The sequence below is a fragment of the Prionailurus viverrinus genome, chromosome B3, assembly GCF_022837055.1.
Source record: "Prionailurus viverrinus isolate Anna chromosome B3, UM_Priviv_1.0, whole genome shotgun sequence".
Classification (NCBI taxonomy): Eukaryota; Metazoa; Chordata; class Mammalia; order Carnivora; family Felidae; genus Prionailurus; species Prionailurus viverrinus.
In genome coordinates, this window is record NC_062566.1 from 85,683,361 (window position 1) to 85,696,006 (window position 12,646).

Here is a 12,646-nt window from a genome sequence, read left to right on the forward strand (position 1 = left end):
TAAACTGCCTTTACATTTTGTATAGTTAGAACAGGTAGTTGACATTTCTTTAATGAGTCACACCTTGTTCAGTTTGAGTGTGAGTTCATTGCTATTTTCACATCTTCAAGAAATGTCTGCTTTCCTCATGTGTATTCACTGATGAAGCTAATAGATCTATAATAGCTAACTAGTTTTTGAAGTACCAAAATGATTCTGAGTAGCAAAAGGAGCACTGAATAAGAAATCAGGAAATTAATATGCCAGTAGTTATTGTAGAGGTCTTTATCAGGTTGTAAGTATGCTCAAATGCAAACCATAGATGACTGAATTTTATTGTTAATTATATTCTGCATTTCCATAATATGAAAAAAATCTATTTAAAATGTAAACTAAGTTGTCATTGTTACATAATTTAAAAGATCAAATTAGGTGTCAAGAGTTACAAATCATCATCTCAGACTTGCCAATAATTAGCTGTATGACCTTGAACTCTTTCACAAACTTTCTTGAATTCAATTTTCCCATCTAAAAAACAAAGGTGCTAAACTACATGATCAATTTATTAACTATGGTTCTCAAATGGTGACTCTTGTCCTGATGCCATCCACACCCTCCAAGATGAACCTATTGCTATAATAGTCCTGCCTAAATATTTCTTTTTATTTATTTTATTTTATTTAAAAAAAAAATTTTTTTTCAACATTTATTTATTTTTGGGACAGAGAGAGACAGAGCATGAACGGGGGAGGGGCAGAGAGAGAGGGAGACACAGAATCGGAAACAGGCTCCAGGCTCTGAGCCATCAGCCCAGAGCCCCACGCGGGGCTCAAACTCACGGACCGCAAGATCGTGACCTGGCTGAAGTCCGACGCTTAACCGACTGCGCCACCCAGGCGCCCCTAAATATTTCTTTTTAAATGTTTATTTATTTATTTTGAGAGAGAGCGAGAGAAAGCACACAAGTGAGGGAGGGGCAGAGAGAGAAGGAGAGAAAGAATCCAAAGCAGGCTCATGCTGTCAGCACAGAGCCCTGTTTGAGGCTTGAACTCAAGAACCGTGAGATCACAATAGAGAACCGTGAACCACAGGTTCTCTTCAATAGAGAACCGTTTACCCCTCCTGCATAAATCTTCATCTTTTCAACAAATTACCCATAATATTGCCTATAATTCTTTATCACTGATTTCATATCTTCATGTCTCTCCTAGTAGATTAGAGTTTATTGCTATAAATTTTCCTATTCATTCACATTTATTCAGCAAGGGTCAACAATATGCCCAATAATACATGGGAAAGATTTTGAAATGTATGAAAGATATTGCCTTTATGTAGATTATAATATAGAATTTGAGAAAATTAATCGATGTAGAATAATTAGCCTTTCCCTGGAAGTTATATATACATAATTTATACCTCTTATTCTATTTTATTTTAAAAAATAAAATAAATAATAAATAAATGAATAATAAGACATAAAAATAAAAAAAATGTTACTTAACATACAGTGTAGTATTGGTTTCAGGCATAGAATTTAGTGATTCATCACTTATGTATAACACTCAGTGCTCATTACAAGTGCCCTCCTTAATACCTTTCACCCATTTAGTCCAACCCCCAACCCCACCCACATCCTCTCTGGCAACCCTCATTTTGTTCTCTATAGTTCAGAGTCTCTTATGGTTTTCCTCTCTCTCTCTTTTTTTTATCTTATTTTGTTTTTCCTTCTCTTTCTCTATGTTCATCAGTTTTGTTTCTTAAATTCCACATATGAGTGAAATCATATGGTATTTGTCTTTCTCTAACTTATTTTGCTTAGCATAAGACATCTGGCTCTAACCACGTTGTAGCCAATGGAAAACTTCATTATTTTTTGGCGGTTGAGTAATATCTTCTTTATCTATTCATCTGTTGATGGACATTTGGGGTCTTTCCAAAATTGGGCTATTGTCGATAGTGCTGCTATAGATATTGGGGTGTGTGTTCCCCTTCAAATTAGTATTTTTGTATCGTTTGAATAAATACCTAGCAGTGCAATTGCTGAGTCATAGGGTAGTTCCACTTTTAATATTTTGAGAAAACTCCATACTGTTTTCCAGAGCATCTGCACCCCTTTGCATTCCCATCCATAGTGCAAGAGAGTTCCCCTTCCTCCACATCCTCACCAAAATCTGTTGTTTCCTCAGTTGTTAATTTAAGTCATTCTGACAGGTGTGAGGTGGTGTCTCATTGTGGTTTTGATTTGTATTTCCCTGATGATGAGTGATGTTGGACATTTTTTCATGTATCTATTAGCCATTTGTATGTCTTCTTTGGAGACTTGTCTATTCATGTCTTCTGCCCATTTCTTCACTGGATTATTTATTTGGGTGTTGAGTTTGATAAGTTATTTACAGGTTTTGGATACTAGCCCTTCATCTAATATGTCATTTGCAAATATCTCCTCTCACTCATTCTTAGGTTGCCTTTCAGTTTGTTGATTATTTCCTTTGCTGTGTAGAAGCTTTTCATCTTGATGAAGTCCCAATAGTTCATGTTTGCTTTTGTTTCCCTTGCCTCCAGAGATGTGTCTAGTAAGAAGTTGCTCCAGCTGAGGTTAAAGAGTTTGCTGCCTGTGTTCTCCTCTAGGATTTTGATGGCTTCCTATCTCACATTTAGGCCTTTCATTAATTTTGAATTTATTTTTGTGTATGATATAAGAAAGTGGTCCAGTTTCATTCTTCTGCATGTCATTGTCCAGTTTTCCCAACACCACTTCTTGAAGAAACATTTTTCCATTGTGTATTCTTTCCTGCTTTGTCAAAGATGAGTTTACCATATAGTTGTGGGTCCATTTCTGGGTTCTCTATTTTGTTCCATGATCTATGTGTCTGTTTTTGTGTCAGTACCATATTGTCTTGATGATTACAGCTCTGCAATACAATTTGAAGTCTGGATTTGTGATGCTTCCTGCTTTGCTTTGCTTTTTCAACATTGCTTTGGCTATTCAGGGTCTTCTGGAAGGTATATTAAGTCAGTGAGAAAAATAAACCAACTACCTGTTATCAAATATATAATTCCACATAAATATAAAATTAAGTGCTATAAAATCCCTTGGAGATCTATATTTTTTATCAGAACAAGTAAGCTGATTTTTGTGCTCTTTTCAGAAAAAAAAAATTAGTGTCATTATGTGATACAGGGAAACTTGGAAGCATTTTCCTTGAAAATTATTTAAAACCAACTGAACAGATGAGTGGATAGAGGTTATAAACAATGTTTTCAAAATCAAATCAGAAAGAAACATTATTCTCAAAGGAAAGTTTACTTTGATAGTAGATATCTATTTATAGTATATTGAACAGATAGATACCTCAGACTATAATGAAAGTAAAACCTTTTTTTCTCTTTCATCAAGTTGTTACAATGATCTGCATACCTAGTCTAAATAGTTCTGTGGAAAGTTACAAAGAGAATATCCAGAAGAGTAAGTACAAAGAATATAACAAAAATCCATTCTGGTAATTATGGACATTTTATTTTCTTCTCCCCCAAATTATTAAATTAGATATATTAATTCCTTTTACCATGTTATTTATCTTAGCTGGTAATTTGACATATAATCAATAAAATTTACAGAGGAGAAAATTCATCTAAAATTGCCTTTATATTATTGAAATCATAACTCTAGGTTGTTACTTTTTTTTCACAAAAAATCAGCTTTCAATGAAACCCAGCAGAGAAAATATGTATGCCTAAGGGGGAGAATATTTTTCACCTTTATAGTCACTGAAATTGAATCTGTTTTACTCATAATCTATTGTTCATAGCTGCTGTCATAAATTTTAAAGGTTCAAGAATTCACTTTTCAAATGAAACAATGACCATTCTTCTTCTGAAATCCCTCAATATGTCCCCAAAGAAAACACTTCATTCCACATTTTCTACAATCATTTTGCGTGTATTATTTTCTTGATATGGGAAATAAAGAAACTTCACACTGCGGAAAATAAATACTGCTTTCTTTTTTAAAGATTGAGTAGAGTTTGGCTTTTTGGGGAACTGTAATATAAGAGACATGGGTTTAGCCTGCATATCTGTGAGGCAGAATAAAAAGTTCAAATGCAAAGCAAGAAGAACAAAAGTTTGGAGAGCAGAGCATTTTTCCATAGATAAACAAGAGATTCATTCATAAGAAAGCATCAAACCAGGTTTCATAGAAAATGAATGAATCAGAGAGAATTTTTTCTCTCTAAAAATGGTATCATGGGTCTTTTCCAGGACAGTATACAGCTAGATTGAATGACCAAACTGGAATGGGAGACAGAAGGCTGAAGTAACAAGGAGTGAGAACAAAGGGCAGTACCTCATGAACAATGAATATAGTTATTAAACACAGGAAGAGAATAAATTCAATAAGAGAACATTTTTTTTAATTTTTAAAAAGCCTTTCTTCAAATTCACTGATTAAAATGTTAAACTAGTTTAATATTTATGAATACATTCTTGAAAAATAAAAAAATGAAGGTTTAGATAGAAGGAGATTACTATCACATATTTAATAAATATCTATTAAATTCCTATCAATACAAGGGTTTATGAGAAATGTGATCTTCAGATCCTGTTAGCTAACAAACTGAAAATGTAGTTATACTTATTTTGACTCCAGTTACTTCTCAAGATTAAGATCTTGGAGTAAGGAATATATTCAATGTAGTTAACTTATTCTGCATTAAAGTGTATGGCTCGAACTTGGGATTTGTTGAATGCATAGTTTTTTAATTAACTATGATATATTCCTTGTTTCCCTTCCAATGACATGTTTTTCCATAGTAAAAATAAAAATGTTTACAAGTTAGAATTCAATTTTCTACTGTGCTGTATTTTTTTCATGTGTATTTTGAGAAAAGAAAGTGTTCAGAAGTTAAGGTATTGAAGTAGCATTACTCATGAGTTTTGGTCATAGTAATGTTCTATAATAAGATTAATTAATATATGTGTAAGTTTTAATGTTGTGGTATATGATGATATCTTGTTGCTTTTTCTAAAGAAAATGAGAAGTCTGGCATAAAAACATGTGAATATTAAACAATTCAACAAATTTTTAGGAATGACATAGAACAAGAACTGAGTCTCAAAAGAAAGGAGAGGAAATAATAGGTGTGTGTAATATATATATTATAATATGTTATATTAATATATAATATAATGTATTGATATATAATATAACATATAAATATATACTATTTAATTATATAATATTATAAATGTGTATGTGTATATACACAAACACATATATCACAGCCCCAAGGAAAGTTCTAAGTGAGGTTAAAGAAACAGAATATAGGTTTGAAGGTATTTGGGAATCTGATTTGCCACAGGTGCAGAATCTAAAGAAACTAGAGCAATGACTCTCAGCATGTTCTCCAGATCAGTAGCATTAGCATCACGGGGGAGCTTATGAGTGCAGCCACTCAGGTCTTAACCCCAATTCTACTGAATCAGAAACCCTAAAGGTAGAGCAGGAAATCTTTATTTTACCAAAGCCCCTCAGGGGATTCTGATGCACCATAAACACTGAGAATACTGATCTAGGATGACATTTCTCAAAATGTGTTCTGTGGAATATTAGTTCCATGAAATGTTGAATAGCATTTGGGTGGGTTGGTGTGGTGGGGAATTATTATTCTAGCAAGAAAACAAGAAAACCAAAAATCTAAATTAAAAAAACAAACTTCAGGTGATAGTCTTTTTTACTATAGGATTTTCTTGGACTTTAATGTAATAAACTTGCTTTAATACCCATAATTTGGTTATCCAACCAACAGCATTAGTGTCACAGGAAAGCTTGTTAAAATGCGTATATTAAATCCCATCCTGAACTTACTGAATCTGAATCTGAATCTGAATCTGTACTTTTATGCACATAAAGTATGTGGAGCACTATACTGGAGGGCAGACTGGGAGTATGGCAGAATATAGACATGATATGCAGTATGGAGCCAATAATGGGAAAACCTGATCTAGAGATGAATGTCTCATGCGTCTTTAGACATCATTCATGCCTAGGATAACCTGGATTGCAAAAGGCAGGATAAAATCATTCCCTTGTACAGTATTCCTTTTCACTATAAATAGGAGGGCTCACAGCTAGGGTTAGAGGAAAATGTCTTAGAAATAATTAGAACACTTGTTTTCAAACATTACAAATTGTCATCAAGACAGTATCAACCAGTGAAACAGAAGGTAAAAATCTCAATCTATGAAAATAAAAAATAAAAAACAGAGGTATGCAAAGGTAGTTGATCTAACAGAGCATGTTTAAAATCTTTTTATTACATGAATTGACCTTAAACATCAAAACCTTATAGTAGTTCACACTAAAATAATGATTCTCAGGAAGGATGTAAATAGCCTAGGAATTGATGCAAATTGAGAAAGGTCCTTTAATAACTTAAATTCAGTGGTTTCTTCTTAAGTACACATAATATTTTCTACAAATTTCCAAAAAGACACCAGCTGAATGATCTGTAATTATCAACATATGTAAATAGCTAAAGTATTAAAGTTAACACTAAGAAATCAAAAATATAATGTGGTTTTTTTGTGTTTATTTATTTATTTTGAGAGAGAGAGAGAGAGAGAGAGAGAGAGAGAGAGAGTGCTAGCATGCATACAAGCAAGGGAAGGGCAGAGAGAGAGGGAGAGAGAGAATCCTAAGCAGGCTCTGTGCTATCAGCTCAGAGCTGGAGGCGGTGCTAAGTCTCACAAACCTGAGATCATGACCTGAGCTGCAACCAAGAGTGGAACACTTAACCAACTGAGCTACCCAGGCACCCCAAAAGTATAATGTGTTTTATATTATGCATATGTTTACTCTAACTATATGTAATTGATATATGATAAAATTAAGATATTTTTTTTTTTTTTTTTTTTTTTTGAGAGAGAGCGAGAGAGCACCAGAGAGTGAGGAAGGGACAGAGGGAGAGAATCCTAAACTGGGCATGGAGTCTGACACTGGGCTGAATCTCAGGATCATGAGAGCATGACCTGAGCCAAAATCAAACCTCAGATGCTTAACCGACTGAGCCACCCAGGTTCCCTGATATATGATAAATTTAGAAGCAGAAGTGTAAAGGAAGATAATTTATGTAATTTTTGTAAAACGTCTCTATGATATTAAAAGTAATTGTATTTTGGCAATTTTGCCTACTTAGGTAAAAATACTAGCTATTATTTCACTATAGTAAAAGTGACACAACTATGAACCCAAATAGGATGCAATTTTATTGAGCTATTAATTAGAAAATATAATGATTTTCTGAAAAATAGAAATATCTAGAAAGTGATCATTCTTACTATTATTAGAACATAATGATGTTACTACAGGGGTGTTGTAAATATACCAAAATATTTTCAAGTAGAAAGGATTATATTATAATAAATATATCTAATTACTTTAATAGAAAATAATATTTTTCTTCTTAATGTCTTGAGAAAATTAAAGCACTTAATTTAACATATTAACAGTGTATTTAATTAAAGCTGGATCAACTAATCAGGGAAAAAAATCACCAGTACTTCTATTGGTAACACCTGGGTCCAGAGAATACCTGAAAGAGAAATCCTACTTTGGAATCCAGTAGAAATTCTAATCATGTTTAAATTTATTATACATAGAGACATTTAAAAGCTATACTTTTACTGTAATAAAAGAATATGTATTAAGCACTTACTTAATGAATTACTGAAGGAGGGCATTGTGTCTTGGGAAGCTGGTGAACACTAAAAGAAAATAGGTTTGATGCAGGCATGCCCTCTGCTCTTCCCTTTTGGCCTGAGATTTTTTTCTTATATTTAAAAGAATTGTTTTTTTTTCTTTCAGCCCCACTTCTAAAAGTATCACTTACATGAGACCCCTGCTACCATACAGCAAAAAAATAAATTCACTAATCATGGAAGAGGTGGGTTTTTTTTTTCTGTAATACACTGTAAATACAGTTCACTGTAAATAGTTTCCTAAATTGCTTTAAAAATTTATAAATAATTATGTAGAAATTATATGGTCACGTATCCATGCTTTATTATTATTATTATTAAATGTATAAACTTTGACCTGAGGGCAAGAACTGCGTCTTTTTATCTTTATATCCCTAACACCTACCAAACTCCTCAGCATGAAGAGACTGGTGTATCTGTTGAATGCATGAACAGCTGGATGAGTAAATATCAGAGTAACAAATCAAAAGGACCCTTTGCAACCCAGATGTATTAGAAAGATATTTGATTACATTGGGATTCATGAGTCTAAATACATTCATTATTTATTTAGTAGAAGTATTGAACTTGAGGTTGTTTACTACTGTACTGATTTTTTTAAGATTTTATTTTTTTATTTTTATTTTTTAAAATATAATTTATTGTCACATTGGTTTCCATACAACACCCAAGTGCTCATCCCAACAAGTGCCCTCCTCAATGCCCATCACCCACTTTCCCTCTCCCCCGCCCCACATCAACCCTCAGTTTGTTCTCAGTATCCAAGAGTCTCTTATGGTTTGCCTCCTCCCTTTCTGTACCTTTTTTTTTTTCCCGCTTCCCCTCCCCCATGGTCTTCTGTTAAGTTTCTCAAGATCCACATAGGAGTGAAAACACTTGGTATCTGTCTTTCTCTGACTGACTTATTTCACTTAGCATAATACCCTCCAGTTCCATCCACGTTGCTGCAAATGGCCAGATTTCATTCTTTCTCATTGCCAACTAGTATTCCATTGTGTATATAAACCACATCTTCTTTATCCATTCATCAGTTGATGGATATTTAGGTTCTTTCAATAATTTGGCTATTGTTGAAAATGCTGCTGTAAACATTGGGGTACATGTGCCCCTATGCATCAGCATTCCTGTATCTCTTGGGTAAATTCCTAACACTGCTATTGCTGGGTCATAGGGTAGATCTATTTTTAATTTTTTGAGAAACCTCCACACTGTTTTCTAGAGCAGCTCCACCAGTTTGCATTCCCACTGACAGTGCAAGAGGGTTCCTGTTTCTCCACATCCTCGCCGGCATCTACAGTCTCCTGATTTGTTCATTTTATCCACTCTGACCAGCGTGACATGGTATTTCAGTGTAACTCCACACCCCTCCCCCCAAAAAATCCACTGAAGAAGTGGGCAGAAGACATGAATAGACACTTTTCTAAAGAAGACATGCAGATAGCCAATAGACACATGAAACGATGCTCAAGATTTTATTTTTTTAAGCAATCTCTACACCCAACATGGGGCTCAAACTCACAACCCCACAATCAAGAGTCACATGATCTTCAGGCTGAACCAGCTAGATGCCCCAGTACTGTAGTTTCTTGTTTGGGGTCTGTGGACTCCTCATCTTAACAGCTAGAGTATTGGAAGTATCCACATTATTTAAAATAATAAAATTCCAAGATTCTTTGCATTAGCTGAATGTATTTCAATTATCATCATAATGAAATACTTGTGGAGGCAAGTGAAATATTTGTGGAGGCAAGCATATATGACACTAATCAACTTCTAGTATTTATAATTTTAATGTGTATATGTGTAGTATTTAAATAAAGAAAAATTAAAAGGTAGGTAAAAAAATGGGAATCACTTCTTCAGTGTTAAGTGACTTGTCTAAATCAATAGTTAAAAAGCAAAGACAAATTTCGTTTCTGGGAATAATAGGAAAGTTATTTCACTACACAATAGAAACTCCATCTAAGGAGAAAAAAATATCATTAACTTTCAAATTTAGTAAAGTTACAAAAGTTGAAATCATGAATTTATATTCCCTAAATAGTTACTAGGTTTTAAAAATATATAAGGCAATTATCTTTAATTGCCTTAGAGAAAAAGAACTCAAGATGAAAGAGTAGGTTACAGGCAAACAATTCATTCTTTAAAAAAACCCCACACAATTATTAATTTTTTTATTTCAGAATAATTTTAGATTTACAGAAAAATTGTTAAGATAGTACAGAAGTTTTCATGTATTGCACACCCAGTTTCCCCTATCATTGGTAATACTATATTAATTATTAGCAATATTGTATTAATTAACTTATGTTAATATGGTACTTATGTTATACATAATTAACTAATTTTGATATTTTATCATTGATTAAAATTCTATACTCTGTTAATATTTTCTTGGTTTTTTTTACACAGTGTCCTTTTTCTGTTCTGGAATCCCATCCATGGTAACACAGTATATTTGTCAGGTCTCCTTACGCTCCTCATGGCTCTGATAATTTCTCAGACTTTTCTTATTGATTATTTTGACAGTTTTGACAATTTTTGATAAGTATTGATCAGGAATTTTATAAAATGTTCCTCAGTTAGGGTTTTTAATCATGATTTCAGTTTTTCAAATCAAACAAAACTGAACCCTCCACCCAGGTGGTCCCCTAGCTCAACATGGCTAGGATTCTTACAAAAGGGGGAAATTTGGTCATAGATAAGCACATAAAGAGAACACTGTTGGTTTAGAACCTCAGAAGCTTCTCAGGTGAAATCTGAAACTGACTGCTATACAGAGAGTAGAGAGAGACTGAAGAAAGAAGCCACTCCAAATTGATAGGTGGCAGGTTTTTAAACAAGGGAATCTACTTACCAGGCTTATCTTGAGCAACCACAAGATGAGTAAATCTCTACACCTGCCCAGTAGTATCTTAACAATCTATATGGAAGCCTTAACTGGGTTCATTCACACATACCATCCAGATGGTTTCAACAACACATTGTTTTCCCAGGGCTGTGTTCTCAAAAACAGCTCCCACTGTGGGATTGATGCACAGGGCATGCATTCAAAGGACAGGGGAGGAGTGAGGAGCCTCTGAGTGCCGAGGTCCAGCTTATAAGTCAACTCTGACCACATCTTCTCAATGATGTCCCTCAACAAAGGCCATGTTATGAGTGGAATAAATATCTCCCTGCTACAACCTAAGGAACTACCAGGATCTAGGAGACAACCTGGAGCAAAACTTTCCCTACTGCCTTCAGAGGGAACATAGCCCTAAGTACACTATGATCTCAGATTCCTGGTCTCCAGAACTGTGAGACAGTAAATTTCTACAGGTGACACTACCCAGGTTGTGGTACTTGTTATGGCAGCCTCTAGAAACTAACACAAGCAGTTTATAGTTGTTGACATGTTCCCCAGGAGAAAACAGATTCATCATTAGAGTACAGTGTTATTGTACAATTTCTCTTGCATTTAGTCCTTTTAAAATGCATTCATTTCCAGAATTATTAGGTGAGCAGCCTATTTTCCATCTCTTCACTAAGGTTGTTTCACATGAGTGTTTCAAACGGTTAGATTGTTTTGTCAATTCTGCATTCTATCCTTGTATCATTCAACTTCCTAATTTTTTTATTTGTATACAATGGGGCTCAAATTTTGTGCCACCAAATTCTAAAGGGTTTGACAAATATATGGTGTTATTTACTCAACATCACAGTCTCGTACAGAATAGTTTCATCATCTGAAAGAATATAGTTATTCAAACTACTCTACCTCTCCACCTGACATCTGACATCTCCATCTCCTGACAAATGCTGATTTGTTTATATTTTTATTTTGCTTATGTGGAATGTTATATAATTATAATCATACATTAAAGATGTTGTTCAAACTAGCTTTAACTAAATAATATACACTTAAGATTCGTTTGTGGGTTGATAGCTCATTTTTTATCACTAAATAATACAACATCATGTGAATGTATAGCAGTTTGCTAATTTAGTCACCTACTGAAGGACATCTTAATTGCTTCGAGTTTTGGACAGTTTTGAATACAGCTGATTTAAACATTTTTGTACAGGTTTTTGTGTGGAAATAAGTGTTTATTTTTAAAAATATTTATTTATTTATTTTGAGAGAGAGAGAGAGGAGAAAGAACTTGCATTCATGAGCAGGGGAAGGGCAGACAGAAAGGGAGAGAGAGAATCCCAAGCAGGCTCTGTGTTCTCAGTGGCAGAGCCGGGCGAGGACTTGATCCCACAAACCAGTGAGATCAGCACCTGAGCCTGAATCAAGAGTCAGAAACTTCACTGACTGAGCCACCCAGGTGTCCTAGAAATGAGTTTTTAAATAACTTGAGTAAATACCTAGGAGTGCAATTGCTAGTTCATAAGACTATATTTAGCTTTGTAAGAAAGCTCTAGACTGTCTTCCAAAGTGGCTGTGCTATTTTGTATTGCCATAAACAATGAATGAGCATTATTGTTGCTTCATGTTCTTGCCAGCAATTGGTATTGGTAGAGTTTCAGAATTTAGTCATTCTAACATTTGTACAATGGTAACTTCTTGCTTAAATCTGCAATTCAGTCATGACGAATGATTTTGAGCATCTTTTCATGTTAATTTCCACCTCTATATTTTCTATATTGACATAATTATTCAGACTTTTTAAATCATTTTTACTAGTTTTCTGATTGCTGTTTTAAGAGTTCTTTGTATATTTTAAATGTAAGTCCTTAGTCAGATAATGTGTTTTGCAGATATTTACTTCCAGACTATGCTTTGTTTTTTCATTCTCTTGATAGTGTCTTTTACAAAACAGAAGTTCTTAATCTTAATAAAGTTCAACTTAATTTTGCTTTCATGAGTAAGAGTTAATATTTTTTAAATTTCTTCCTTTATTCCCTGGTCAACCTATTCATT